The sequence below is a fragment of the Perna viridis genome, chromosome 5 (assembly GCF_037379345.1).
Source record: "Perna viridis isolate PV_CMFRI_1.1 ecotype Kerala chromosome 5, ASM3737934v1, whole genome shotgun sequence".
Classification (NCBI taxonomy): Eukaryota; Metazoa; Mollusca; class Bivalvia; order Mytilida; family Mytilidae; genus Perna; species Perna viridis.
In genome coordinates, this window is record NC_142449.1 from 51,346,976 (window position 1) to 51,374,644 (window position 27,669).

Here is a 27,669-nt window from a genome sequence, read left to right on the forward strand (position 1 = left end):
AAGCAGACGCCCCAGCCCTGCCCCCTCCTTTTTTTTGACAGCGCTCAATCGTGTCAATTTGTCTCAGTTGTAGCACGAAAAGTCCGTGCACGCGCTAATTTTAAAATGAATTGTAAAATGGAAAATGTAATTGCTTCAAACTTTGCAAAATGACAGGACAAATTTTACTCACCGGCGGCTTCAAACCCTGCCTCCCTTTCGTCTGACTGTCGCCATGCGACGTCAAAGTCACAATGACAATATGGGAGCCTTGTAGTCCAATATACCCCCCGCTATGTTATACTTTTAACGCCTTTTCCTGCTTTTCAATTATGACTATACATAAAAATGCACGTTCTAATAAAACGAACGAAAACTCGTATTCCATTTTCTGTGTCATTTTTGTGATTTTTTTAAAAAATGGCCAGAAATAAAAAGAAATGTCTACGGCATCCGGTATTCCCAGGCGGTCACCCATCCAAGTACTAACCGGACTCGACGCTGCTTAACTTCGGTGATCGGACGAGAACCGGTGCTTTCAGCGTGATATGGTCGTAGACACTAAATGATGTGAAAATTTGCTATATAAAGATTCTAGTTCCTTAAGACATATAGAAAAACAAAACATTTTATGTAGGCTTGGCTGAAGAATTCGCCCCGCTCTCTAAATAAAGTGACATAAAGAAAATACAATTACTTCTAAAATAAAATTGATACAAAAGAAAAAATATTATTAAATAAATTTCAGAGACTAACATTCAATTTAAATATCAAACTCACCACAGATCCACAAGCAGACGCCCCAGCCCTGCCCCCTCCTTTTTTTTGACAGCGCTCAATCGTGTCAATTTGTCTCAGTTGTAGCACGAAAAGTCCGTGCACGCGCTAATTTTAAAATGAATTGTAAAATGGAAAATGTAATTGCTTCAAACTTTGCAAAATGACAGGACAAATTTTACTCACCGGCGGCTTCAAACCCTGCCTCCCTTTCGTCTGACTGTCGCCATGCGACGTCAAAGTCACAATGACAATATGGGAGCCTTGTAGTCCAATATACGCCCCCGCTATGTTATACTTTTAACGCCTTTTCCTGCTTTTCAATTATGACTATACATAAAAATGCACGTTCTAATAAAACGAACGAAAACTCGTATTCCATTTTCTGTGTCATTTTTGTGATTTTTTTAAAAAATGGCCAGAAATAAAAAGAAATGTCTACGGCATCCGGTATTCCCAGGCGGTCACCCATCCAAGTACTAACCGGACTCGACGCTGCTTAACTTCGGTGATCGGACGAGAACCGGTGCTTTCAGCGTGATATGGTCGTAGACACTAAATGATGTGAAAATTTGCTATATAAAGATTCTAGTTCCTTAAGACATATAGAAAAACAAAACATTTTATGTAGGCTTGGCTGAAGAATTCGCCCCGCTCTCTAAATAAAGTGACATAAAGAAAATACAATTACTTCTAAAATAAAATTGATACAAAAGAAAAAATATTATTAAATAAATTTCAGAGACTAACATTCAATTTAAATATCAAACTCACCACAGATCCACAAGCAGACGCCCCAGCCCTGCCCCCTCCTTTTTTTTGACAGCGCTCAATCGTGTCAATTTGTCTCAGTTGTAGCACGAAAAGTCCGTGCACGCGCTAATTTTAAAATGAATTGTAAAATGGAAAATGTAATTGCTTCAAACTTTGCAAAATGACAGGACAAATTTTACTCACCGGCGGCTTCAAACCCTGCCTCCCTTTCGTCTGACTGTCGCCATGCGACGTCAAAGTCACAATGACAATATGGGAGCCTTGTAGTCCAATATACGCCCCCGCTATGTTATACTTTTAACGCCTTTTCCTGCTTTTCAATTATGACTATACATAAAAATGCACGTTCTAATAAAACGAACGAAAACTCGTATTCCATTTTCTGTGTCATTTTTGTGATTTTTTTAAAAAATGGCCAGAAATAAAAAGAAATGTCTACGGCATCCGGTATTCCCAGGCGGTCACCCATCCAAGTACTAACCGGACTCGACGCTGCTTAACTTCGGTGATCGGACGAGAACCGGTGCTTTCAGCGTGATATGGTCGTAGACACTAAATGATGTGAAAATTTGCTATATAAAGATTCTAGTTCCTTAAGACATATAGAAAAACAAAACATTTTATGTAGGCTTGGCTGAAGAATTCGCCCCGCTCTCTAAATAAAGTGACATAAAGAAAATACAATTACTTCTAAAATAAAATTGATACAAAAGAAAAAATATTATTAAATAAATTTCAGAGACTAACATTCAATTTAAATATCAAACTCACCACAGATCCACAAGCAGACGCCCCAGCCCTGCCCCCTCCTTTTTTTTGACAGCGCTCAATCGTGTCAATTTGTCTCAGTTGTAGCACGAAAAGTCCGTGCACGCGCTAATTTTAAAATGAATTGTAAAATGGAAAATGTAATTGCTTCAAACTTTGCAAAATGACAGGACAAATTTTACTCACCGGCGGCTTCAAACCCTGCCTCCCTTTCGTCTGACTGTCGCCATGCGACGTCAAAGTCACAATGACAATATGGGAGCCTTGTAGTCCAATATACGCCCCCGCTATGTTATACTTTTAACGCCTTTTCCTGCTTTTCAATTATGACTATACATAAAAATGCACGTTCTAATAAAACGAACGAAAACTCGTATTCCATTTTCTGTGTCATTTTTGTGATTTTTTTAAAAAATGGCCAGAAATAAAAAGAAATGTCTACGGCATCCGGTATTCCCAGGCGGTCACCCATCCAAGTACTAACCGGACTCGACGCTGCTTAACTTCGGTGATCGGACGAGAACCGGTGCTTTCAGCGTGATATGGTCGTAGACACTAAATGATGTGAAAATTTGCTATATAAAGATTCTAGTTCCTTAAGACATATAGAAAAACAAAACATTTTATGTAGGCTTGGCTGAAGAATTCGCCCCGCTCTCTAAATAAAGTGACATAAAGAAAATACAATTACTTCTAAAATAAAATTGATACAAAAGAAAAAATATTATTAAATAAATTTCAGAGACTAACATTCAATTTAAATATCAAACTCACCACAGATCCACAAGCAGACGCCCCAGCCCTGCCCCCTCCTTTTTTTTGACAGCGCTCAATCGTGTCAATTTGTCTCAGTTGTAGCACGAAAAGTCCGTGCACGCGCTAATTTTAAAATGAATTGTAAAATGGAAAATGTAATTGCTTCAAACTTTGCAAAATGACAGGACAAATTTTACTCACCGGCGGCTTCAAACCCTGCCTCCCTTTCGTCTGACTGTCGCCATGCGACGTCAAAGTCACAATGACAATATGGGAGCCTTGTAGTCCAATATACGCCCCCGCTATGTTATACTTTTAACGCCTTTTCCTGCTTTTCAATTATGACTATACATAAAAATGCACGTTCTAATAAAACGAACGAAAACTCGTATTCCATTTTCTGTGTCATTTTTGTGATTTTTTTAAAAAATGGCCAGAAATAAAAAGAAATGTCTACGGCATCCGGTATTCCCAGGCGGTCACCCATCCAAGTACTAACCGGACTCGACGCTGCTTAACTTCGGTGATCGGACGAGAACCGGTGCTTTCAGCGTGATATGGTCGTAGATACTAAATGATGTGAAAATTTGCTATATAAAGATTCTAGTTCCTTAAGACATATAGAAAAACAAAACATTTTATGTAGGCTTGGCTGAAGAATTCGCCCCGCTCTCTAAATAAAGTGACATAAAGAAAATACAATTACTTCTAAAATAAAATTGATACAAAAGAAAAAATATTATTAAATAAATTTCAGAGACTAACATTCAATTTAAATATCAAACTCACCACAGATCCACAAGCAGACGCCCCAGCCCTGCCCCCTCCTTTTTTTTGACAGCGCTCAATCGTGTCAATTTGTCTCAGTTGTAGCACGAAAAGTCCGTGCACGCGCTAATTTTAAAATGAATTGTAAAATGGAAAATGTAATTGCTTCAAACTTTGCAAAATGACAGGACAAATTTTACTCACCGGCGGCTTCAAACCCTGCCTCCCTTTCGTCTGACTGTCGCCATGCGACGTCAAAGTCACAATGACAATATGGGAGCCTTGTAGTCCAATATACGCCCCCGCTATGTTATACTTTTAACGCCTTTTCCTGCTTTTCAATTATGACTATACATAAAAATGCACGTTCTAATAAAACGAACGAAAACTCGTATTCCATTTTCTGTGTCATTTTTGTGATTTTTTTAAAAAATGGCCAGAAATAAAAAGAAATGTCTACGGCATCCGGTATTCCCAGGCGGTCACCCATCCAAGTACTAACCGGACTCGACGCTGCTTAACTTCGGTGATCGGACGAGAACCGGTGCTTTCAGCGTGATATGGTCGTAGATACTAAATGATGTGAAAATTTGCTATATAAAGATTCTAGTTCCTTAAGACATATAGAAAAACAAAACATTTTATGTAGGCTTGGCTGAAGAATTCGCCCCGCTCTCTAAATAAAGTGACATAAAGAAAATACAATTACTTCTAAAATAAAATTGATACAAAAGAAAAAATATTATTAAATAAATTTCAGAGACTAACATTCAATTTAAATATCAAACTCACCACAGATCCACAAGCAGACGCCCCAGCCCTGCCCCCTCCTTTTTTTTGACAGCGCTCAATCGTGTCAATTTGTCTCAGTTGTAGCACGAAAAGTCCGTGCACGCGCTAATTTTAAAATGAATTGTAAAATGGAAAATGTAATTGCTTCAAACTTTGCAAAATGACAGGACAAATTTTACTCACCGGCGGCTTCAAACCCTGCCTCCCTTTCGTCTGACTGTCGCCATGCGACGTCAAAGTCACAATGACAATATGGGAGCCTTGTAGTCCAATATACGCCCCCGCTATGTTATACTTTTAACGCCTTTTCCTGCTTTTCAATTATGACTATACATAAAAATGCACGTTCTAATAAAACGAACGAAAACTCGTATTCCATTTTCTGTGTCATTTTTGTGATTTTTTTAAAAAATGGCCAGAAATAAAAAGAAATGTCTACGGCATCCGGTATTCCCAGGCGGTCACCCATCCAAGTACTAACCGGACTCGACGCTGCTTAACTTCGGTGATCGGACGAGAACCGGTGCTTTCAGCGTGATATGGTCGTAGACACTAAATGATGTGAAAATTTGCTATATAAAGATTCTAGTTCCTTAAGACATATAGAAAAACAAAACATTTTATGTAGGCTTGGCTGAAGAATTCGCCCCGCTCTCTAAATAAAGTGACATAAAGAAAATACAATTACTTCTAAAATAAAATTGATACAAAAGAAAAAATATTATTAAATAAATTTCAGAGACTAACATTCAATTTAAATATCAAACTCACCACAGATCCACAAGCAGACGCCCCAGCCCTGCCCCCTCCTTTTTTTTGACAGCGCTCAATCGTGTCAATTTGTCTCAGTTGTAGCACGAAAAGTCCGTGCACGCGCTAATTTTAAAATGAATTGTAAAATGGAAAATGTAATTGCTTCAAACTTTGCAAAATGACAGGACAAATTTTACTCACCGGCGGCTTCAAACCCTGCCTCCCTTTCGTCTGACTGTCGCCATGCGACGTCAAAGTCACAATGACAATATGGGAGCCTTGTAGTCCAATATACGCCCCCGCTATGTTATACTTTTAACGCCTTTTCCTGCTTTTCAATTATGACTATACATAAAAATGCACGTTCTAATAAAACGAACGAAAACTCGTATTCCATTTTCTGTGTCATTTTTGTGATTTTTTTAAAAAATGGCCAGAAATAAAAAGAAATGTCTACGGCATCCGGTATTCCCAGGCGGTCACCCATCCAAGTACTAACCGGACTCGACGCTGCTTAACTTCGGTGATCGGACGAGAACCGGTGCTTTCAGCGTGATATGGTCGTAGACACTAAATGATGTGAAAATTTGCTATATAAAGATTCTAGTTCCTTAAGACATATAGAAAAACAAAACATTTTATGTAGGCTTGGCTGAAGAATTCGCCCCGCTCTCTAAATAAAGTGACATAAAGAAAATACAATTACTTCTAAAATAAAATTGATACAAAAGAAAAAATATTATTAAATAAATTTCAGAGACTAACATTCAATTTAAATATCAAACTCACCACAGATCCACAAGCAGACGCCCCAGCCCTGCCCCCTCCTTTTTTTTGACAGCGCTCAATCGTGTCAATTTGTCTCAGTTGTAGCACGAAAAGTCCGTGCACGCGCTAATTTTAAAATGAATTGTAAAATGGAAAATGTAATTGCTTCAAACTTTGCAAAATGACAGGACAAATTTTACTCACCGGCGGCTTCAAACCCTGCCTCCCTTTCGTCTGACTGTCGCCATGCGACGTCAAAGTCACAATGACAATATGGGAGCCTTGTAGTCCAATATACGCCCCCGCTATGTTATACTTTTAACGCCTTTTCCTGCTTTTCAATTATGACTATACATAAAAATGCACGTTCTAATAAAACGAACGAAAACTCGTATTCCATTTTCTGTGTCATTTTTGTGATTTTTTTAAAAAATGGCCAGAAATAAAAAGAAATGTCTACGGCATCCGGTATTCCCAGGCGGTCACCCATCCAAGTACTAACCGGACTCGACGCTGCTTAACTTCGGTGATCGGACGAGAACCGGTGCTTTCAGCGTGATATGGTCGTAGATACTAAATGATGTGAAAATTTGCTATATAAAGATTCTAGTTCCTTAAGACATATAGAAAAACAAAACATTTTATGTAGGCTTGGCTGAAGAATTCGCCCCGCTCTCTAAATAAAGTGACATAAAGAAAATACAATTACTTCTAAAATAAAATTGATACAAAAGAAAAAATATTATTAAATAAATTTCAGAGACTAACATTCAATTTAAATATCAAACTCACCACAGATCCACAAGCAGACGCCCCAGCCCTGCCCCCTCCTTTTTTTTGACAGCGCTCAATCGTGTCAATTTGTCTCAGTTGTAGCACGAAAAGTCCGTGCACGCGCTAATTTTAAAATGAATTGTAAAATGGAAAATGTAATTGCTTCAAACTTTGCAAAATGACAGGACAAATTTTACTCACCGGCGGCTTCAAACCCTGCCTCCCTTTCGTCTGACTGTCGCCATGCGACGTCAAAGTCACAATGACAATATGGGAGCCTTGTAGTCCAATATACGCCCCCGCTATGTTATACTTTTAACGCCTTTTCCTGCTTTTCAATTATGACTATACATAAAAATGCACGTTCTAATAAAACGAACGAAAACTCGTATTCCATTTTCTGTGTCATTTTTGTGATTTTTTTAAAAAATGGCCAGAAATAAAAAGAAATGTCTACGGCATCCGGTATTCCCAGGCGGTCACCCATCCAAGTACTAACCGGACTCGACGCTGCTTAACTTCGGTGATCGGACGAGAACCGGTGCTTTCAGCGTGATATGGTCGTAGACACTAAATGATGTGAAAATTTGCTATATAAAGATTCTAGTTCCTTAAGACATATAGAAAAACAAAACATTTTATGTAGGCTTGGCTGAAGAATTCGCCCCGCTCTCTAAATAAAGTGACATAAAGAAAATACAATTACTTCTAAAATAAAATTGATACAAAAGAAAAAATATTATTAAATAAATTTCAGAGACTAACATTCAATTTAAATATCAAACTCACCACAGATCCACAAGCAGACGCCCCAGCCCTGCCCCCTCCTTTTTTTTGACAGCGCTCAATCGTGTCAATTTGTCTCAGTTGTAGCACGAAAAGTCCGTGCACGCGCTAATTTTAAAATGAATTGTAAAATGGAAAATGTAATTGCTTCAAACTTTGCAAAATGACAGGACAAATTTTACTCACCGGCGGCTTCAAACCCTGCCTCCCTTTCGTCTGACTGTCGCCATGCGACGTCAAAGTCACAATGACAATATGGGAGCCTTGTAGTCCAATATACCCCCCGCTATGTTATACTTTTAACGCCTTTTCCTGCTTTTCAATTATGACTATACATAAAAATGCACGTTCTAATAAAACGAACGAAAACTCGTATTCCATTTTCTGTGTCATTTTTGTGATTTTTTTAAAAAATGGCCAGAAATAAAAAGAAATGTCTACGGCATCCGGTATTCCCAGGCGGTCACCCATCCAAGTACTAACCGGACTCGACGCTGCTTAACTTCGGTGATCGGACGAGAACCGGTGCTTTCAGCGTGATATGGTCGTAGACACTAAATGATGTGAAAATTTGCTATATAAAGATTCTAGTTCCTTAAGACATATAGAAAAACAAAACATTTTATGTAGGCTTGGCTGAAGAATTCGCCCCGCTCTCTAAATAAAGTGACATAAAGAAAATACAATTACTTCTAAAATAAAATTGATACAAAAGAAAAAATATTATTAAATAAATTTCAGAGACTAACATTCAATTTAAATATCAAACTCACCACAGATCCACAAGCAGACGCCCCAGCCCTGCCCCCTCCTTTTTTTTGACAGCGCTCAATCGTGTCAATTTGTCTCAGTTGTAGCACGAAAAGTCCGTGCACGCGCTAATTTTAAAATGAATTGTAAAATGGAAAATGTAATTGCTTCAAACTTTGCAAAATGACAGGACAAATTTTACTCACCGGCGGCTTCAAACCCTGCCTCCCTTTCGTCTGACTGTCGCCATGCGACGTCAAAGTCACAATGACAATATGGGAGCCTTGTAGTCCAATATACGCCCCCGCTATGTTATACTTTTAACGCCTTTTCCTGCTTTTCAATTATGACTATACATAAAAATGCACGTTCTAATAAAACGAACGAAAACTCGTATTCCATTTTCTGTGTCATTTTTGTGATTTTTTTAAAAAATGGCCAGAAATAAAAAGAAATGTCTACGGCATCCGGTATTCCCAGGCGGTCACCCATCCAAGTACTAACCGGACTCGACGCTGCTTAACTTCGGTGATCGGACGAGAACCGGTGCTTTCAGCGTGATATGGTCGTAGACACTAAATGATGTGAAAATTTGCTATATAAAGATTCTAGTTCCTTAAGACATATAGAAAAACAAAACATTTTATGTAGGCTTGGCTGAAGAATTCGCCCCGCTCTCTAAATAAAGTGACATAAAGAAAATACAATTACTTCTAAAATAAAATTGATACAAAAGAAAAAATATTATTAAATAAATTTCAGAGACTAACATTCAATTTAAATATCAAACTCACCACAGATCCACAAGCAGACGCCCCAGCCCTGCCCCCTCCTTTTTTTTGACAGCGCTCAATCGTGTCAATTTGTCTCAGTTGTAGCACGAAAAGTCCGTGCACGCGCTAATTTTAAAATGAATTGTAAAATGGAAAATGTAATTGCTTCAAACTTTGCAAAATGACAGGACAAATTTTACTCACCGGCGGCTTCAAACCCTGCCTCCCTTTCGTCTGACTGTCGCCATGCGACGTCAAAGTCACAATGACAATATGGGAGCCTTGTAGTCCAATATACGCCCCCGCTATGTTATACTTTTAACGCCTTTTCCTGCTTTTCAATTATGACTATACATAAAAATGCACGTTCTAATAAAACGAACGAAAACTCGTATTCCATTTTCTGTGTCATTTTTGTGATTTTTTTAAAAAATGGCCAGAAATAAAAAGAAATGTCTACGGCATCCGGTATTCCCAGGCGGTCACCCATCCAAGTACTAACCGGACTCGACGCTGCTTAACTTCGGTGATCGGACGAGAACCGGTGCTTTCAGCGTGATATGGTCGTAGATACTAAATGATGTGAAAATTTGCTATATAAAGATTCTAGTTCCTTAAGACATATAGAAAAACAAAACATTTTATGTAGGCTTGGCTGAAGAATTCGCCCCGCTCTCTAAATAAAGTGACATAAAGAAAATACAATTACTTCTAAAATAAAATTGATACAAAAGAAAAAATATTATTAAATAAATTTCAGAGACTAACATTCAATTTAAATATCAAACTCACCACAGATCCACAAGCAGACGCCCCAGCCCTGCCCCCTCCTTTTTTTTGACAGCGCTCAATCGTGTCAATTTGTCTCAGTTGTAGCACGAAAAGTCCGTGCACGCGCTAATTTTAAAATGAATTGTAAAATGGAAAATGTAATTGCTTCAAACTTTGCAAAATGACAGGACAAATTTTACTCACCGGCGGCTTCAAACCCTGCCTCCCTTTCGTCTGACTGTCGCCATGCGACGTCAAAGTCACAATGACAATATGGGAGCCTTGTAGTCCAATATACGCCCCCGCTATGTTATACTTTTAACGCCTTTTCCTGCTTTTCAATTATGACTATACATAAAAATGCACGTTCTAATAAAACGAACGAAAACTCGTATTCCATTTTCTGTGTCATTTTTGTGATTTTTTTAAAAAATGGCCAGAAATAAAAAGAAATGTCTACGGCATCCGGTATTCCCAGGCGGTCACCCATCCAAGTACTAACCGGACTCGACGCTGCTTAACTTCGGTGATCGGACGAGAACCGGTGCTTTCAGCGTGATATGGTCGTAGACACTAAATGATGTGAAAATTTGCTATATAAAGATTCTAGTTCCTTAAGACATATAGAAAAACAAAACATTTTATGTAGGCTTGGCTGAAGAATTCGCCCCGCTCTCTAAATAAAGTGACATAAAGAAAATACAATTACTTCTAAAATAAAATTGATACAAAAGAAAAAATATTATTAAATAAATTTCAGAGACTAACATTCAATTTAAATATCAAACTCACCACAGATCCACAAGCAGACGCCCCAGCCCTGCCCCCTCCTTTTTTTTGACAGCGCTCAATCGTGTCAATTTGTCTCAGTTGTAGCACGAAAAGTCCGTGCACGCGCTAATTTTAAAATGAATTGTAAAATGGAAAATGTAATTGCTTCAAACTTTGCAAAATGACAGGACAAATTTTACTCACCGGCGGCTTCAAACCCTGCCTCCCTTTCGTCTGACTGTCGCCATGCGACGTCAAAGTCACAATGACAATATGGGAGCCTTGTAGTCCAATATACCCCCCGCTATGTTATACTTTTAACGCCTTTTCCTGCTTTTCAATTATGACTATACATAAAAATGCACGTTCTAATAAAACGAACGAAAACTCGTATTCCATTTTCTGTGTCATTTTTGTGATTTTTTTAAAAAATGGCCAGAAATAAAAAGAAATGTCTACGGCATCCGGTATTCCCAGGCGGTCACCCATCCAAGTACTAACCGGACTCGACGCTGCTTAACTTCGGTGATCGGACGAGAACCGGTGCTTTCAGCGTGATATGGTCGTAGACACTAAATGATGTGAAAATTTGCTATATAAAGATTCTAGTTCCTTAAGACATATAGAAAAACAAAACATTTTATGTAGGCTTGGCTGAAGAATTCGCCCCGCTCTCTAAATAAAGTGACATAAAGAAAATACAATTACTTCTAAAATAAAATTGATACAAAAGAAAAAATATTATTAAATAAATTTCAGAGACTAACATTCAATTTAAATATCAAACTCACCACAGATCCACAAGCAGACGCCCCAGCCCTGCCCCCTCCTTTTTTTTGACAGCGCTCAATCGTGTCAATTTGTCTCAGTTGTAGCACGAAAAGTCCGTGCACGCGCTAATTTTAAAATGAATTGTAAAATGGAAAATGTAATTGCTTCAAACTTTGCAAAATGACAGGACAAATTTTACTCACCGGCGGCTTCAAACCCTGCCTCCCTTTCGTCTGACTGTCGCCATGCGACGTCAAAGTCACAATGACAATATGGGAGCCTTGTAGTCCAATATACCCCCCGCTATGTTATACTTTTAACGCCTTTTCCTGCTTTTCAATTATGACTATACATAAAAATGCACGTTCTAATAAAACGAACGAAAACTCGTATTCCATTTTCTGTGTCATTTTTGTGATTTTTTTAAAAAATGGCCAGAAATAAAAAGAAATGTCTACGGCATCCGGTATTCCCAGGCGGTCACCCATCCAAGTACTAACCGGACTCGACGCTGCTTAACTTCGGTGATCGGACGAGAACCGGTGCTTTCAGCGTGATATGGTCGTAGACACTAAATGATGTGAAAATTTGCTATATAAAGATTCTAGTTCCTTAAGACATATAGAAAAACAAAACATTTTATGTAGGCTTGGCTGAAGAATTCGCCCCGCTCTCTAAATAAAGTGACATAAAGAAAATACAATTACTTCTAAAATAAAATTGATACAAAAGAAAAAATATTATTAAATAAATTTCAGAGACTAACATTCAATTTAAATATCAAACTCACCACAGATCCACAAGCAGACGCCCCAGCCCTGCCCCCTCCTTTTTTTTGACAGCGCTCAATCGTGTCAATTTGTCTCAGTTGTAGCACGAAAAGTCCGTGCACGCGCTAATTTTAAAATGAATTGTAAAATGGAAAATGTAATTGCTTCAAACTTTGCAAAATGACAGGACAAATTTTACTCACCGGCGGCTTCAAACCCTGCCTCCCTTTCGTCTGACTGTCGCCATGCGACGTCAAAGTCACAATGACAATATGGGAGCCTTGTAGTCCAATATACGCCCCCGCTATGTTATACTTTTAACGCCTTTTCCTGCTTTTCAATTATGACTATACATAAAAATGCACGTTCTAATAAAACGAACGAAAACTCGTATTCCATTTTCTGTGTCATTTTTGTGATTTTTTTAAAAAATGGCCAGAAATAAAAAGAAATGTCTACGGCATCCGGTATTCCCAGGCGGTCACCCATCCAAGTACTAACCGGACTCGACGCTGCTTAACTTCGGTGATCGGACGAGAACCGGTGCTTTCAGCGTGATATGGTCGTAGATACTAAATGATGTGAAAATTTGCTATATAAAGATTCTAGTTCCTTAAGACATATAGAAAAACAAAACATTTTATGTAGGCTTGGCTGAAGAATTCGCCCCGCTCTCTAAATAAAGTGACATAAAGAAAATACAATTACTTCTAAAATAAAATTGATACAAAAGAAAAAATATTATTAAATAAATTTCAGAGACTAACATTCAATTTAAATATCAAACTCACCACAGATCCACAAGCAGACGCCCCAGCCCTGCCCCCTCCTTTTTTTTGACAGCGCTCAATCGTGTCAATTTGTCTCAGTTGTAGCACGAAAAGTCCGTGCACGCGCTAATTTTAAAATGAATTGTAAAATGGAAAATGTAATTGCTTCAAACTTTGCAAAATGACAGGACAAATTTTACTCACCGGCGGCTTCAAACCCTGCCTCCCTTTCGTCTGACTGTCGCCATGCGACGTCAAAGTCACAATGACAATATGGGAGCCTTGTAGTCCAATATACGCCCCCGCTATGTTATACTTTTAACGCCTTTTCCTGCTTTTCAATTATGACTATACATAAAAATGCACGTTCTAATAAAACGAACGAAAACTCGTATTCCATTTTCTGTGTCATTTTTGTGATTTTTTTAAAAAATGGCCAGAAATAAAAAGAAATGTCTACGGCATCCGGTATTCCCAGGCGGTCACCCATCCAAGTACTAACCGGACTCGACGCTGCTTAACTTCGGTGATCGGACGAGAACCGGTGCTTTCAGCGTGATATGGTCGTAGACACTAAATGATGTGAAAATTTGCTATATAAAGATTCTAGTTCCTTAAGACATATAGAAAAACAAAACATTTTATGTAGGCTTGGCTGAAGAATTCGCCCCGCTCTCTAAATAAAGTGACATAAAGAAAATACAATTACTTCTAAAATAAAATTGATACAAAAGAAAAAATATTATTAAATAAATTTCAGAGACTAACATTCAATTTAAATATCAAACTCACCACAGATCCACAAGCAGACGCCCCAGCCCTGCCCCCTCCTTTTTTTTGACAGCGCTCAATCGTGTCAATTTGTCTCAGTTGTAGCACGAAAAGTCCGTGCACGCGCTAATTTTAAAATGAATTGTAAAATGGAAAATGTAATTGCTTCAAACTTTGCAAAATGACAGGACAAATTTTACTCACCGGCGGCTTCAAACCCTGCCTCCCTTTCGTCTGACTGTCGCCATGCGACGTCAAAGTCACAATGACAATATGGGAGCCTTGTAGTCCAATATACCCCCCGCTATGTTATACTTTTAACGCCTTTTCCTGCTTTTCAATTATGACTATACATAAAAATGCACGTTCTAATAAAACGAACGAAAACTCGTATTCCATTTTCTGTGTCATTTTTGTGATTTTTTTAAAAAATGGCCAGAAATAAAAAGAAATGTCTACGGCATCCGGTATTCCCAGGCGGTCACCCATCCAAGTACTAACCGGACTCGACGCTGCTTAACTTCGGTGATCGGACGAGAACCGGTGCTTTCAGCGTGATATGGTCGTAGACACTAAATGATGTGAAAATTTGCTATATAAAGATTCTAGTTCCTTAAGACATATAGAAAAACAAAACATTTTATGTAGGCTTGGCTGAAGAATTCGCCCCGCTCTCTAAATAAAGTGACATAAAGAAAATACAATTACTTCTAAAATAAAATTGATACAAAAGAAAAAATATTATTAAATAAATTTCAGAGACTAACATTCAATTTAAATATCAAACTCACCACAGATCCACAAGCAGACGCCCCAGCCCTGCCCCCTCCTTTTTTTTGACAGCGCTCAATCGTGTCAATTTGTCTCAGTTGTAGCACGAAAAGTCCGTGCACGCGCTAATTTTAAAATGAATTGTAAAATGGAAAATGTAATTGCTTCAAACTTTGCAAAATGACAGGACAAATTTTACTCACCGGCGGCTTCAAACCCTGCCTCCCTTTCGTCTGACTGTCGCCATGCGACGTCAAAGTCACAATGACAATATGGGAGCCTTGTAGTCCAATATACGCCCCCGCTATGTTATACTTTTAACGCCTTTTCCTGCTTTTCAATTATGACTATACATAAAAATGCACGTTCTAATAAAACGAACGAAAACTCGTATTCCATTTTCTGTGTCATTTTTGTGATTTTTTTAAAAAATGGCCAGAAATAAAAAGAAATGTCTACGGCATCCGGTATTCCCAGGCGGTCACCCATCCAAGTACTAACCGGACTCGACGCTGCTTAACTTCGGTGATCGGACGAGAACCGGTGCTTTCAGCGTGATATGGTCGTAGACACTAAATGATGTGAAAATTTGCTATATAAAGATTCTAGTTCCTTAAGACATATAGAAAAACAAAACATTTTATGTAGGCTTGGCTGAAGAATTCGCCCCGCTCTCTAAATAAAGTGACATAAAGAAAATACAATTACTTCTAAAATAAAATTGATACAAAAGAAAAAATATTATTAAATAAATTTCAGAGACTAACATTCAATTTAAATATCAAACTCACCACAGATCCACAAGCAGACGCCCCAGCCCTGCCCCCTCCTTTTTTTTGACAGCGCTCAATCGTGTCAATTTGTCTCAGTTGTAGCACGAAAAGTCCGTGCACGCGCTAATTTTAAAATGAATTGTAAAATGGAAAATGTAATTGCTTCAAACTTTGCAAAATGACAGGACAAATTTTACTCACCGGCGGCTTCAAACCCTGCCTCCCTTTCGTCTGACTGTCGCCATGCGACGTCAAAGTCACAATGACAATATGGGAGCCTTGTAGTCCAATATACGCCCCCGCTATGTTATACTTTTAACGCCTTTTCCTGCTTTTCAATTATGACTATACATAAAAATGCACGTTCTAATAAAACGAACGAAAACTCGTATTCCATTTTCTGTGTCATTTTTGTGATTTTTTTAAAAAATGGCCAGAAATAAAAAGAAATGTCTACGGCATCCGGTATTCCCAGGCGGTCACCCATCCAAGTACTAACCGGACTCGACGCTGCTTAACTTCGGTGATCGGACGAGAACCGGTGCTTTCAGCGTGATATGGTCGTAGATACTAAATGATGTGAAAATTTGCTATATAAAGATTCTAGTTCCTTAAGACATATAGAAAAACAAAACATTTTATGTAGGCTTGGCTGAAGAATTCGCCCCGCTCTCTAAATAAAGTGACATAAAGAAAATACAATTACTTCTAAAATAAAATTGATACAAAAGAAAAAATATTATTAAATAAATTTCAGAGACTAACATTCAATTTAAATATCAAACTCACCACAGATCCACAAGCAGACGCCCCAGCCCTGCCCCCTCCTTTTTTTTGACAGCGCTCAATCGTGTCAATTTGTCTCAGTTGTAGCACGAAAAGTCCGTGCACGCGCTAATTTTAAAATGAATTGTAAAATGGAAAATGTAATTGCTTCAAACTTTGCAAAATGACAGGACAAATTTTACTCACCGGCGGCTTCAAACCCTGCCTCCCTTTCGTCTGACTGTCGCCATGCGACGTCAAAGTCACAATGACAATATGGGAGCCTTGTAGTCCAATATACGCCCCCGCTATGTTATACTTTTAACGCCTTTTCCTGCTTTTCAATTATGACTATACATAAAAATGCACGTTCTAATAAAACGAACGAAAACTCGTATTCCATTTTCTGTGTCATTTTTGTGATTTTTTTAAAAAATGGCCAGAAATAAAAAGAAATGTCTACGGCATCCGGTATTCCCAGGCGGTCACCCATCCAAGTACTAACCGGACTCGACGCTGCTTAACTTCGGTGATCGGACGAGAACCGGTGCTTTCAGCGTGATATGGTCGTAGATACTAAATGATGTGAAAATTTGCTATATAAAGATTCTAGTTCCTTAAGACATATAGAAAAACAAAACATTTTATGTAGGCTTGGCTGAAGAATTCGCCCCGCTCTCTAAATAAAGTGACATAAAGAAAATACAATTACTTCTAAAATAAAATTGATACAAAAGAAAAAATATTATTAAATAAATTTCAGAGACTAACATTCAATTTAAATATCAAACTCACCACAGATCCACAAGCAGACGCCCCAGCCCTGCCCCCTCCTTTTTTTTGACAGCGCTCAATCGTGTCAATTTGTCTCAGTTGTAGCACGAAAAGTCCGTGCACGCGCTAATTTTAAAATGAATTGTAAAATGGAAAATGTAATTGCTTCAAACTTTGCAAAATGACAGGACAAATTTTACTCACCGGCGGCTTCAAACCCTGCCTCCCTTTCGTCTGACTGTCGCCATGCGACGTCAAAGTCACAATGACAATATGGGAGCCTTGTAGTCCAATATACGCCCCCGCTATGTTATACTTTTAACGCCTTTTCCTGCTTTTCAATTATGACTATACATAAAAATGCACGTTCTAATAAAACGAACGAAAACTCGTATTCCATTTTCTGTGTCATTTTTGTGATTTTTTTAAAAAATGGCCAGAAATAAAAAGAAATGTCTACGGCATCCGGTATTCCCAGGCGGTCACCCATCCAAGTACTAACCGGACTCGACGCTGCTTAACTTCGGTGATCGGACGAGAACCGGTGCTTTCAGCGTGATATGGTCGTAGACACTAAATGATGTGAAAATTTGCTATATAAAGATTCTAGTTCCTTAAGACATATAGAAAAACAAAACATTTTATGTAGGCTTGGCTGAAGAATTCGCCCCGCTCTCTAAATAAAGTGACATAAAGAAAATACAATTACTTCTAAAATAAAATTGATACAAAAGAAAAAATATTATTAAATAAATTTCAGAGACTAACATTCAATTTAAATATCAAACTCACCACAGATCCACAAGCAGACGCCCCAGCCCTGCCCCCTCCTTTTTTTTGACAGCGCTCAATCGTGTCAATTTGTCTCAGTTGTAGCACGAAAAGTCCGTGCACGCGCTAATTTTAAAATGAATTGTAAAATGGAAAATGTAATTGCTTCAAACTTTGCAAAATGACAGGACAAATTTTACTCACCGGCGGCTTCAAACCCTGCCTCCCTTTCGTCTGACTGTCGCCATGCGACGTCAAAGTCACAATGACAATATGGGAGCCTTGTAGTCCAATATACGCCCCCGCTATGTTATACTTTTAACGCCTTTTCCTGCTTTTCAATTATGACTATACATAAAAATGCACGTTCTAATAAAACGAACGAAAACTCGTATTCCATTTTCTGTGTCATTTTTGTGATTTTTTTAAAAAATGGCCAGAAATAAAAAGAAATGTCTACGGCATCCGGTATTCCCAGGCGGTCACCCATCCAAGTACTAACCGGACTCGACGCTGCTTAACTTCGGTGATCGGACGAGAACCGGTGCTTTCAGCGTGATATGGTCGTAGATACTAAATGATGTGAAAATTTGCTATATAAAGATTCTAGTTCCTTAAGACATATAGAAAAACAAAACATTTTATGTAGGCTTGGCTGAAGAATTCGCCCCGCTCTCTAAATAAAGTGACATAAAGAAAATACAATTACTTCTAAAATAAAATTGATACAAAAGAAAAAATATTATTAAATAAATTTCAGAGACTAACATTCAATTTAAATATCAAACTCACCACAGATCCACAAGCAGACGCCCCAGCCCTGCCCCCTCCTTTTTTTTGACAGCGCTCAATCGTGTCAATTTGTCTCAGTTGTAGCACGAAAAGTCCGTGCACGCGCTAATTTTAAAATGAATTGTAAAATGGAAAATGTAATTGCTTCAAACTTTGCAAAATGACAGGACAAATTTTACTCACCGGCGGCTTCAAACCCTGCCTCCCTTTCGTCTGACTGTCGCCATGCGACGTCAAAGTCACAATGACAATATGGGAGCCTTGTAGTCCAATATACGCCCCCGCTATGTTATACTTTTAACGCCTTTTCCTGCTTTTCAATTATGACTATACATAAAAATGCACGTTCTAATAAAACGAACGAAAACTCGTATTCCATTTTCTGTGTCATTTTTGTGATTTTTTTAAAAAATGGCCAGAAATAAAAAGAAATGTCTACGGCATCCGGTATTCCCAGGCGGTCACCCATCCAAGTACTAACCGGACTCGACGCTGCTTAACTTCGGTGATCGGACGAGAACCGGTGCTTTCAGCGTGATATGGTCGTAGACACTAAATGATGTGAAAATTTGCTATATAAAGATTCTAGTTCCTTAAGACATATAGAAAAACAAAACATTTTATGTAGGCTTGGCTGAAGAATTCGCCCCGCTCTCTAAATAAAGTGACATAAAGAAAATACAATTACTTCTAAAATAAAATTGATACAAAAGAAAAAATATTATTAAATAAATTTCAGAGACTAACATTCAATTTAAATATCAAACTCACCACAGATCCACAAGCAGACGCCCCAGCCCTGCCCCCTCCTTTTTTTTGACAGCGCTCAATCGTGTCAATTTGTCTCAGTTGTAGCACGAAAAGTCCGTGCACGCGCTAATTTTAAAATGAATTGTAAAATGGAAAATGTAATTGCTTCAAACTTTGCAAAATGACAGGACAAATTTTACTCACCGGCGGCTTCAAACCCTGCCTCCCTTTCGTCTGACTGTCGCCATGCGACGTCAAAGTCACAATGACAATATGGGAGCCTTGTAGTCCAATATACGCCCCCGCTATGTTATACTTTTAACGCCTTTTCCTGCTTTTCAATTATGACTATACATAAAAATGCACGTTCTAATAAAACGAACGAAAACTCGTATTCCATTTTCTGTGTCATTTTTGTGATTTTTTTAAAAAATGGCCAGAAATAAAAAGAAATGTCTACGGCATCCGGTATTCCCAGGCGGTCACCCATCCAAGTACTAACCGGACTCGACGCTGCTTAACTTCGGTGATCGGACGAGAACCGGTGCTTTCAGCGTGATATGGTCGTAGACACTAAATGATGTGAAAATTTGCTATATAAAGATTCTAGTTCCTTAAGACATATAGAAAAACAAAACATTTTATGTAGGCTTGGCTGAAGAATTCGCCCCGCTCTCTAAATAAAGTGACATAAAGAAAATACAATTACTTCTAAAATAAAATTGATACAAAAGAAAAAATATTATTAAATAAATTTCAGAGACTAACATTCAATTTAAATATCAAACTCACCACAGATCCACAAGCAGACGCCCCAGCCCTGCCCCCTCCTTTTTTTTGACAGCGCTCAATCGTGTCAATTTGTCTCAGTTGTAGCACGAAAAGTCCGTGCACGCGCTAATTTTAAAATGAATTGTAAAATGGAAAATGTAATTGCTTCAAACTTTGCAAAATGACAGGACAAATTTTACTCACCGGCGGCTTCAAACCCTGCCTCCCTTTCGTCTGACTGTCGCCATGCGACGTCAAAGTCACAATGACAATATGGGAGCCTTGTAGTCCAATATACGCCCCCGCTATGTTATACTTTTAACGCCTTTTCCTGCTTTTCAATTATGACTATACATAAAAATGCACGTTCTAATAAAACGAACGAAAACTCGTATTCCATTTTCTGTGTCATTTTTGTGATTTTTTTAAAAAATGGCCAGAAATAAAAAGAAATGTCTACGGCATCCGGTATTCCCAGGCGGTCACCCATCCAAGTACTAACCGGACTCGACGCTGCTTAACTTCGGTGATCGGACGAGAACCGGTGCTTTCAGCGTGATATGGTCGTAGACACTAAATGATGTGAAAATTTGCTATATAAAGATTCTAGTTCCTTAAGACATATAGAAAAACAAAACATTTTATGTAGGCTTGGCTGAAGAATTCGCCCCGCTCTCTAAATAAAGTGACATAAAGAAAATACAATTACTTCTAAAATAAAATTGATACAAAAGAAAAAATATTATTAAATAAATTTCAGAGACTAACATTCAATTTAAATATCAAACTCACCACAGATCCACAAGCAGACGCCCCAGCCCTGCCCCCTCCTTTTTTTTGACAGCGCTCAATCGTGTCAATTTGTCTCAGTTGTAGCACGAAAAGTCCGTGCACGCGCTAATTTTAAAATGAATTGTAAAATGGAAAATGTAATTGCTTCAAACTTTGCAAAATGACAGGACAAATTTTACTCACCGGCGGCTTCAAACCCTGCCTCCCTTTCGTCTGACTGTCGCCATGCGACGTCAAAGTCACAATGACAATATGGGAGCCTTGTAGTCCAATATACGCCCCCGCTATGTTATACTTTTAACGCCTTTTCCTGCTTTTCAATTATGACTATACATAAAAATGCACGTTCTAATAAAACGAACGAAAACTCGTATTCCATTTTCTGTGTCATTTTTGTGATTTTTTTAAAAAATGGCCAGAAATAAAAAGAAATGTCTACGGCATCCGGTATTCCCAGGCGGTCACCCATCCAAGTACTAACCGGACTCGACGCTGCTTAACTTCGGTGATCGGACGAGAACCGGTGCTTTCAGCGTGATATGGTCGTAGACACTAAATGATGTGAAAATTTGCTATATAAAGATTCTAGTTCCTTAAGACATATAGAAAAACAAAACATTTTATGTAGGCTTGGCTGAAGAATTCGCCCCGCTCTCTAAATAAAGTGACATAAAGAAAATACAATTACTTCTAAAATAAAATTGATACAAAAGAAAAAATATTATTAAATAAATTTCAGAGACTAACATTCAATTTAAATATCAAACTCACCACAGATCCACAAGCAGACGCCCCAGCCCTGCCCCCTCCTTTTTTTTGACAGCGCTCAATCGTGTCAATTTGTCTCAGTTGTAGCACGAAAAGTCCGTGCACGCGCTAATTTTAAAATGAATTGTAAAATGGAAAATGTAATTGCTTCAAACTTTGCAAAATGACAGGACAAATTTTACTCACCGGCGGCTTCAAACCCTGCCTCCCTTTCGTCTGACTGTCGCCATGCGACGTCAAAGTCACAATGACAATATGGGAGCCTTGTAGTCCAATATACGCCCCCGCTATGTTATACTTTTAACGCCTTTTCCTGCTTTTCAATTATGACTATACATAAAAATGCACGTTCTAATAAAACGAACGAAAACTCGTATTCCATTTTCTGTGTCATTTTTGTGATTTTTTTAAAAAATGGCCAGAAATAAAAAGAAATGTCTACGGCATCCGGTATTCCCAGGCGGTCACCCATCCAAGTACTAACCGGACTCGACGCTGCTTAACTTCGGTGATCGGACGAGAACCGGTGCTTTCAGCGTGATATGGTCGTAGACACTAAATGATGTGAAAATTTGCTATATAAAGATTCTAGTTCCTTAAGACATATAGAAAAACAAAACATTTTATGTAGGCTTGGCTGAAGAATTCGCCCCGCTCTCTAAATAAAGTGACATAAAGAAAATACAATTACTTCTAAAATAAAATTGATACAAAAGAAAAAATATTATTAAATAAATTTCAGAGACTAACATTCAATTTAAATATCAAACTCACCACAGATCCACAAGCAGACGCCCCAGCCCTGCCCCCTCCTTTTTTTTGACAGCGCTCAATCGTGTCAATTTGTCTCAGTTGTAGCACGAAAAGTCCGTGCACGCGCTAATTTTAAAATGAATTGTAAAATGGAAAATGTAATTGCTTCAAACTTTGCAAAATGACAGGACAAATTTTACTCACCGGCGGCTTCAAACCCTGCCTCCCTTTCGTCTGACTGTCGCCATGCGACGTCAAAGTCACAATGACAATATGGGAGCCTTGTAGTCCAATATACGCCCCCGCTATGTTATACTTTTAACGCCTTTTCCTGCTTTTCAATTATGACTATACATAAAAATGCACGTTCTAATAAAACGAACGAAAACTCGTATTCCATTTTCTGTGTCATTTTTGTGATTTTTTTAAAAAATGGCCAGAAATAAAAAGAAATGTCTACGGCATCCGGTATTCCCAGGCGGTCACCCATCCAAGTACTAACCGGACTCGACGCTGCTTAACTTCGGTGATCGGACGAGAACCGGTGCTTTCAGCGTGATATGGTCGTAGATACTAAATGATGTGAAAATTTGCTATATAAAGATTCTAGTTCCTTAAGACATATAGAAAAACAAAACATTTTATGTAGGCTTGGCTGAAGAATTCGCCCCGCTCTCTAAATAAAGTGACATAAAGAAAATACAATTACTTCTAAAATAAAATTGATACAAAAGAAAAAATATTATTAAATAAATTTCAGAGACTAACATTCAATTTAAATATCAAACTCACCACAGATCCACAAGCAGACGCCCCAGCCCTGCCCCCTCCTTTTTTTTGACAGCGCTCAATCGTGTCAATTTGTCTCAGTTGTAGCACGAAAAGTCCGTGCACGCGCTAATTTTAAAATGAATTGTAAAATGGAAAATGTAATTGCTTCAAACTTTGCAAAATGACAGGACAAATTTTACTCACCGGCGGCTTCAAACCCTGCCTCCCTTTCGTCTGACTGTCGCCATGCGACGTCAAAGTCACAATGACAATATGGGAGCCTTGTAGTCCAATATACGCCCCCGCTATGTTATACTTTTAACGCCTTTTCCTGCTTTTCAATTATGACTATACATAAAAATGCACGTTCTAATAAAACGAACGAAAACTCGTATTCCATTTTCTGTGTCATTTTTGTGATTTTTTTAAAAAATGGCCAGAAATAAAAAGAAATGTCTACGGCATCCGGTATTCCCAGGCGGTCACCCATCCAAGTACTAACCGGACTCGACGCTGCTTAACTTCGGTGATCGGACGAGAACCGGTGCTTTCAGCGTGATATGGTCGTAGATACTAAATGATGTGAAAATTTGCTATATAAAGATTCTAGTTCCTTAAGACATATAGAAAAACAAAACATTTTATGTAGGCTTGGCTGAAGAATTCGCCCCGCTCTCTAAATAAAGTGACATAAAGAAAATACAATTACTTCTAAAATAAAATTGATACAAAAGAAAAAATATTATTAAATAAATTTCAGAGACTAACATTCAATTTAAATATCAAACTCACCACAGATCCACAAGCAGACGCCCCAGCCCTGCCCCCTCCTTTTTTTTGACAGCGCTCAATCGTGTCAATTTGTCTCAGTTGTAGCACGAAAAGTCCGTGCACGCGCTAATTTTAAAATGAATTGTAAAATGGAAAATGTAATTGCTTCAAACTTTGCAAAATGACAGGACAAATTTTACTCACCGGCGGCTTCAAACCCTGCCTCCCTTTCGTCTGACTGTCGCCATGCGACGTCAAAGTCACAATGACAATATGGGAGCCTTGTAGTCCAATATACGCCCCCGCTATGTTATACTTTTAACGCCTTTTCCTGCTTTTCAATTATGACTATACATAAAAATGCACGTTCTAATAAAACGAACGAAAACTCGTATTCCATTTTCTGTGTCATTTTTGTGATTTTTTTAAAAAATGGCCAGAAATAAAAAGAAATGTCTACGGCATCCGGTATTCCCAGGCGGTCACCCATCCAAGTACTAACCGGACTCGACGCTGCTTAACTTCGGTGATCGGACGAGAACCGGTGCTTTCAGCGTGATATGGTCGTAGACACTAAATGATGTGAAAATTTGCTATATAAAGATTCTAGTTCCTTAAGACATATAGAAAAACAAAACATTTTATGTAGGCTTGGCTGAAGAATTCGCCCCGCTCTCTAAATAAAGTGACATAAAGAAAATACAATTACTTCTAAAATAAAATTGATACAAAAGAAAAAATATTATTAAATAAATTTCAGAGACTAACATTCAATTTAAATATCAAACTCACCACAGATCCACAAGCAGACGCCCCAGCCCTGCCCCCTCCTTTTTTTTGACAGCGCTCAATCGTGTCAATTTGTCTCAGTTGTAGCACGAAAAGTCCGTGCACGCGCTAATTTTAAAATGAATTGTAAAATGGAAAATGTAATTGCTTCAAACTTTGCAAAATGACAGGACAAATTTTACTCACCGGCGGCTTCAAACCCTGCCTCCCTTTCGTCTGACTGTCGCCATGCGACGTCAAAGTCACAATGACAATATGGGAGCCTTGTAGTCCAATATACGCCCCCGCTATGTTATACTTTTAACGCCTTTTCCTGCTTTTCAATTATGACTATACATAAAAATGCACGTTCTAATAAAACGAACGAAAACTCGTATTCCATTTTCTGTGTCATTTTTGTGATTTTTTTAAAAAATGGCCAGAAATAAAAAGAAATGTCTACGGCATCCGGTATTCCCAGGCGGTCACCCATCCAAGTACTAACCGGACTCGACGCTGCTTAACTTCGGTGATCGGACGAGAACCGGTGCTTTCAGCGTGATATGGTCGTAGACACTAAATGATGTGAAAATTTGCTATATAAAGATTCTAGTTCCTTAAGACATATAGAAAAACAAAACATTTTATGTAGGCTTGGCTGAAGAATTCGCCCCGCTCTCTAAATAAAGTGACATAAAGAAAATACAATTACTTCTAAAATAAAATTGATACAAAAGAAAAAATATTATTAAATAAATTTCAGAGACTAACATTCAATTTAAATATCAAACTCACCACAGATCCACAAGCAGACGCCCCAGCCCTGCCCCCTCCTTTTTTTTGACAGCGCTCAATCGTGTCAATTTGTCTCAGTTGTAGCACGAAAAGTCCGTGCACGCGCTAATTTTAAAATGAATTGTAAAATGGAAAATGTAATTGCTTCAAACTTTGCAAAATGACAGGACAAATTTTACTCACCGGCGGCTTCAAACCCTGCCTCCCTTTCGTCTGACTGTCGCCATGCGACGTCAAAGTCACAATGACAATATGGGAGCCTTGTAGTCCAATATACGCCCCCGCTATGTTATACTTTTAACGCCTTTTCCTGCTTTTCAATTATGACTATACATAAAAATGCACGTTCTAATAAAACGAACGAAAACTCGTATTCCATTTTCTGTGTCATTTTTGTGATTTTTTTAAAAAATGGCCAGAAATAAAAAGAAATGTCTACGGCATCCGGTATTCCCAGGCGGTCACCCATCCAAGTACTAACCGGACTCGACGCTGCTTAACTTCGGTGATCGGACGAGAACCGGTGCTTTCAGCGTGATATGGTCGTAGACACTAAATGATGTGAAAATTTGCTATATAAAGATTCTAGTTCCTTAAGACATATAGAAAAACAAAACATTTTATGTAGGCTTGGCTGAAGAATTCGCCCCGCTCTCTAAATAAAGTGACATAAAGAAAATACAATTACTTCTAAAATAAAATTGATACAAAAGAAAAAATATTATTAAATAAATTTCAGAGACTAACATTCAATTTAAATATCAAACTCACCACAGATCCACAAGCAGACGCCCCAGCCCTGCCCCCTCCTTTTTTTTGACAGCGCTCAATCGTGTCAATTTGTCTCAGTTGTAGCACGAAAATGTAGCACGAAAAGTCCGTGCACGCGCTAATTTTAAAATGAATTGTAAAATGGAAAATGTAATTGCTTCAAACTTTGCAAAATGACAGGACAAATTTTACTCACCGGCGGCTTCAAACCCTGCCTCCCTTTCGTCTGACTGTCGCCATGCGACGTCAAAGTCACAATGACAATATGGGAGCCTTGTAGTCCAATATACGCCCCCGCTATGTTATACTTTTAACGCCTTTTCCTGCTTTTCAATTATGACTATACATAAAAATGCACGTTCTAATAAAACGAACGAAAACTCGTATTCCATTTTCTGTGTCATTTTTGTGATTTTTTTAAAAAATGGCCAGAAATAAAAAGAAATGTCTACGGCATCCGGTATTCCCAGGCGGTCACCCATCCAAGTACTAACCGGACTCGACGCTGCTTAACTTCGGTGATCGGACGAGAACCGGTGCTTTCAGCGTGATATGGTCGTAGACACTAAATGATGTGAAAATTTGCTATATAAAGATTCTAGTTCCTTAAGACATATAGAAAAACAAAACATTTTATGTAGGCTTGGCTGAAGAATTCGCCCCGCTCTCTAAATAAAGTGACATAAAGAAAATACAATTACTTCTAAAATAAAATTGATACAAAAGAAAAAATATTATTAAATAAATTTCAGAGACTAACATTCAATTTAAATATCAAACTCACCACAGATCCACAAGCAGACGCCCCAGCCCTGCCCCCTCCTTTTTTTTGACAGCGCTCAATCGTGTCAATTTGTCTCAGTTGTAGCACGAAAAGTCCGTGCACGCGCTAATTTTAAAATGAATTGTAAAATGGAAAATGTAATTGCTTCAAACTTTGCAAAATGACAGGACAAATTTTACTCACCGGCGGCTTCAAACCCTGCCTCCCTTTCGTCTGACTGTCGCCATGCGACGTCAAAGTCACAATGACAATATGGGAGCCTTGTAGTCCAATATACCCCCCGCTATGTTATACTTTTAACGCCTTTTCCTGCTTTTCAATTATGACTATACATAAAAATGCACGTTCTAATAAAACGAACGAAAACTCGTATTCCATTTTCTGTGTCATTTTTGTGATTTTTTTAAAAAATGGCCAGAAATAAAAAGAAATGTCTACGGCATCCGGTATTCCCAGGCGGTCACCCATCCAAGTACTAACCGGACTCGACGCTGCTTAACTTCGGTGATCGGACGAGAACCGGTGCTTTCAGCGTGATATGGTCGTAGACACTAAATGATGTGAAAATTTGCTATATAAAGATTCTAGTTCCTTAAGACATATAGAAAAACAAAACATTTTATGTAGGCTTGGCTGAAGAATTCGCCCCGCTCTCTAAATAAAGTGACATAAAGAAAATACAATTAC

At 38.3% G+C, this 27,669-nt stretch overlaps 36 non-coding genes across 36 annotated transcripts; all 36 read right to left on the bottom strand.

The window, feature by feature from the left end:
- Positions 1-420: 420 nt before the first annotated feature.
- Positions 421-539, bottom strand: LOC148618196 (5S ribosomal RNA). Its single transcript, XR_015922914.1, has one exon. It is a non-coding gene; the product is annotated as a 5S ribosomal RNA (ribosomal RNA).
- A 652-nt stretch (positions 540-1,191) lies between these two features.
- LOC148618197 (5S ribosomal RNA) lies at positions 1,192-1,310 on the bottom strand. Its single transcript, XR_015922915.1, has one exon. It is a non-coding gene; the product is annotated as a 5S ribosomal RNA (ribosomal RNA).
- Positions 1,311-1,962: 652 nt separating this feature from the next.
- LOC148618198 (5S ribosomal RNA) lies at positions 1,963-2,081 on the bottom strand. Its single transcript, XR_015922916.1, has one exon. It is a non-coding gene; the product is annotated as a 5S ribosomal RNA (ribosomal RNA).
- Positions 2,082-2,733: 652 nt separating this feature from the next.
- On the bottom strand, positions 2,734-2,852 carry LOC148618199 (5S ribosomal RNA). Its single transcript, XR_015922917.1, has one exon. It is a non-coding gene; the product is annotated as a 5S ribosomal RNA (ribosomal RNA).
- A 652-nt stretch (positions 2,853-3,504) lies between these two features.
- LOC148618200 (5S ribosomal RNA) lies at positions 3,505-3,623 on the bottom strand. Its single transcript, XR_015923055.1, has one exon. It is a non-coding gene; the product is annotated as a 5S ribosomal RNA (ribosomal RNA).
- A 652-nt stretch (positions 3,624-4,275) lies between these two features.
- On the bottom strand, positions 4,276-4,394 carry LOC148618201 (5S ribosomal RNA). Its single transcript, XR_015923057.1, has one exon. It is a non-coding gene; the product is annotated as a 5S ribosomal RNA (ribosomal RNA).
- A 652-nt stretch (positions 4,395-5,046) lies between these two features.
- On the bottom strand, positions 5,047-5,165 carry LOC148618202 (5S ribosomal RNA). The gene has a single exon (XR_015922918.1). It is a non-coding gene; the product is annotated as a 5S ribosomal RNA (ribosomal RNA).
- A 652-nt stretch (positions 5,166-5,817) lies between these two features.
- On the bottom strand, positions 5,818-5,936 carry LOC148618203 (5S ribosomal RNA). Its single transcript, XR_015922919.1, has one exon. It is a non-coding gene; the product is annotated as a 5S ribosomal RNA (ribosomal RNA).
- Positions 5,937-6,588: 652 nt separating this feature from the next.
- Positions 6,589-6,707, bottom strand: LOC148618204 (5S ribosomal RNA). Its single transcript, XR_015923058.1, has one exon. It is a non-coding gene; the product is annotated as a 5S ribosomal RNA (ribosomal RNA).
- A 652-nt stretch (positions 6,708-7,359) lies between these two features.
- On the bottom strand, positions 7,360-7,478 carry LOC148618205 (5S ribosomal RNA). Its single transcript, XR_015922920.1, has one exon. It is a non-coding gene; the product is annotated as a 5S ribosomal RNA (ribosomal RNA).
- Positions 7,479-8,129: 651 nt separating this feature from the next.
- LOC148618206 (5S ribosomal RNA) lies at positions 8,130-8,248 on the bottom strand. Its single transcript, XR_015922922.1, has one exon. It is a non-coding gene; the product is annotated as a 5S ribosomal RNA (ribosomal RNA).
- A 652-nt stretch (positions 8,249-8,900) lies between these two features.
- Positions 8,901-9,019, bottom strand: LOC148618207 (5S ribosomal RNA). The gene has a single exon (XR_015922923.1). It is a non-coding gene; the product is annotated as a 5S ribosomal RNA (ribosomal RNA).
- A 652-nt stretch (positions 9,020-9,671) lies between these two features.
- On the bottom strand, positions 9,672-9,790 carry LOC148618208 (5S ribosomal RNA). The gene has a single exon (XR_015923059.1). It is a non-coding gene; the product is annotated as a 5S ribosomal RNA (ribosomal RNA).
- A 652-nt stretch (positions 9,791-10,442) lies between these two features.
- On the bottom strand, positions 10,443-10,561 carry LOC148618209 (5S ribosomal RNA). Its single transcript, XR_015922924.1, has one exon. It is a non-coding gene; the product is annotated as a 5S ribosomal RNA (ribosomal RNA).
- Positions 10,562-11,212: 651 nt separating this feature from the next.
- Positions 11,213-11,331, bottom strand: LOC148618210 (5S ribosomal RNA). Its single transcript, XR_015922925.1, has one exon. It is a non-coding gene; the product is annotated as a 5S ribosomal RNA (ribosomal RNA).
- Positions 11,332-11,982: 651 nt separating this feature from the next.
- LOC148618211 (5S ribosomal RNA) lies at positions 11,983-12,101 on the bottom strand. Its single transcript, XR_015922927.1, has one exon. It is a non-coding gene; the product is annotated as a 5S ribosomal RNA (ribosomal RNA).
- A 652-nt stretch (positions 12,102-12,753) lies between these two features.
- On the bottom strand, positions 12,754-12,872 carry LOC148618212 (5S ribosomal RNA). The gene has a single exon (XR_015923060.1). It is a non-coding gene; the product is annotated as a 5S ribosomal RNA (ribosomal RNA).
- Positions 12,873-13,524: 652 nt separating this feature from the next.
- On the bottom strand, positions 13,525-13,643 carry LOC148618213 (5S ribosomal RNA). The gene has a single exon (XR_015922928.1). It is a non-coding gene; the product is annotated as a 5S ribosomal RNA (ribosomal RNA).
- A 651-nt stretch (positions 13,644-14,294) lies between these two features.
- Positions 14,295-14,413, bottom strand: LOC148618214 (5S ribosomal RNA). Its single transcript, XR_015922929.1, has one exon. It is a non-coding gene; the product is annotated as a 5S ribosomal RNA (ribosomal RNA).
- Positions 14,414-15,065: 652 nt separating this feature from the next.
- LOC148618215 (5S ribosomal RNA) lies at positions 15,066-15,184 on the bottom strand. Its single transcript, XR_015922930.1, has one exon. It is a non-coding gene; the product is annotated as a 5S ribosomal RNA (ribosomal RNA).
- Positions 15,185-15,836: 652 nt separating this feature from the next.
- LOC148618216 (5S ribosomal RNA) lies at positions 15,837-15,955 on the bottom strand. The gene has a single exon (XR_015923061.1). It is a non-coding gene; the product is annotated as a 5S ribosomal RNA (ribosomal RNA).
- A 652-nt stretch (positions 15,956-16,607) lies between these two features.
- LOC148618217 (5S ribosomal RNA) lies at positions 16,608-16,726 on the bottom strand. Its single transcript, XR_015923062.1, has one exon. It is a non-coding gene; the product is annotated as a 5S ribosomal RNA (ribosomal RNA).
- A 652-nt stretch (positions 16,727-17,378) lies between these two features.
- On the bottom strand, positions 17,379-17,497 carry LOC148618218 (5S ribosomal RNA). The gene has a single exon (XR_015922931.1). It is a non-coding gene; the product is annotated as a 5S ribosomal RNA (ribosomal RNA).
- A 652-nt stretch (positions 17,498-18,149) lies between these two features.
- LOC148618219 (5S ribosomal RNA) lies at positions 18,150-18,268 on the bottom strand. The gene has a single exon (XR_015923063.1). It is a non-coding gene; the product is annotated as a 5S ribosomal RNA (ribosomal RNA).
- A 652-nt stretch (positions 18,269-18,920) lies between these two features.
- On the bottom strand, positions 18,921-19,039 carry LOC148618220 (5S ribosomal RNA). Its single transcript, XR_015922932.1, has one exon. It is a non-coding gene; the product is annotated as a 5S ribosomal RNA (ribosomal RNA).
- Positions 19,040-19,691: 652 nt separating this feature from the next.
- On the bottom strand, positions 19,692-19,810 carry LOC148618221 (5S ribosomal RNA). Its single transcript, XR_015922934.1, has one exon. It is a non-coding gene; the product is annotated as a 5S ribosomal RNA (ribosomal RNA).
- Positions 19,811-20,462: 652 nt separating this feature from the next.
- Positions 20,463-20,581, bottom strand: LOC148618222 (5S ribosomal RNA). The gene has a single exon (XR_015922935.1). It is a non-coding gene; the product is annotated as a 5S ribosomal RNA (ribosomal RNA).
- A 652-nt stretch (positions 20,582-21,233) lies between these two features.
- Positions 21,234-21,352, bottom strand: LOC148618223 (5S ribosomal RNA). Its single transcript, XR_015922936.1, has one exon. It is a non-coding gene; the product is annotated as a 5S ribosomal RNA (ribosomal RNA).
- A 652-nt stretch (positions 21,353-22,004) lies between these two features.
- Positions 22,005-22,123, bottom strand: LOC148618224 (5S ribosomal RNA). The gene has a single exon (XR_015922937.1). It is a non-coding gene; the product is annotated as a 5S ribosomal RNA (ribosomal RNA).
- Positions 22,124-22,775: 652 nt separating this feature from the next.
- On the bottom strand, positions 22,776-22,894 carry LOC148618225 (5S ribosomal RNA). The gene has a single exon (XR_015923064.1). It is a non-coding gene; the product is annotated as a 5S ribosomal RNA (ribosomal RNA).
- A 652-nt stretch (positions 22,895-23,546) lies between these two features.
- On the bottom strand, positions 23,547-23,665 carry LOC148618226 (5S ribosomal RNA). Its single transcript, XR_015923065.1, has one exon. It is a non-coding gene; the product is annotated as a 5S ribosomal RNA (ribosomal RNA).
- Positions 23,666-24,317: 652 nt separating this feature from the next.
- On the bottom strand, positions 24,318-24,436 carry LOC148618227 (5S ribosomal RNA). Its single transcript, XR_015922938.1, has one exon. It is a non-coding gene; the product is annotated as a 5S ribosomal RNA (ribosomal RNA).
- Positions 24,437-25,088: 652 nt separating this feature from the next.
- On the bottom strand, positions 25,089-25,207 carry LOC148618228 (5S ribosomal RNA). Its single transcript, XR_015922939.1, has one exon. It is a non-coding gene; the product is annotated as a 5S ribosomal RNA (ribosomal RNA).
- A 652-nt stretch (positions 25,208-25,859) lies between these two features.
- Positions 25,860-25,978, bottom strand: LOC148618229 (5S ribosomal RNA). The gene has a single exon (XR_015922940.1). It is a non-coding gene; the product is annotated as a 5S ribosomal RNA (ribosomal RNA).
- A 665-nt stretch (positions 25,979-26,643) lies between these two features.
- LOC148618230 (5S ribosomal RNA) lies at positions 26,644-26,762 on the bottom strand. The gene has a single exon (XR_015922941.1). It is a non-coding gene; the product is annotated as a 5S ribosomal RNA (ribosomal RNA).
- Positions 26,763-27,413: 651 nt separating this feature from the next.
- Positions 27,414-27,532, bottom strand: LOC148618231 (5S ribosomal RNA). Its single transcript, XR_015922942.1, has one exon. It is a non-coding gene; the product is annotated as a 5S ribosomal RNA (ribosomal RNA).
- Positions 27,533-27,669: the final 137 nt, after the last annotated feature.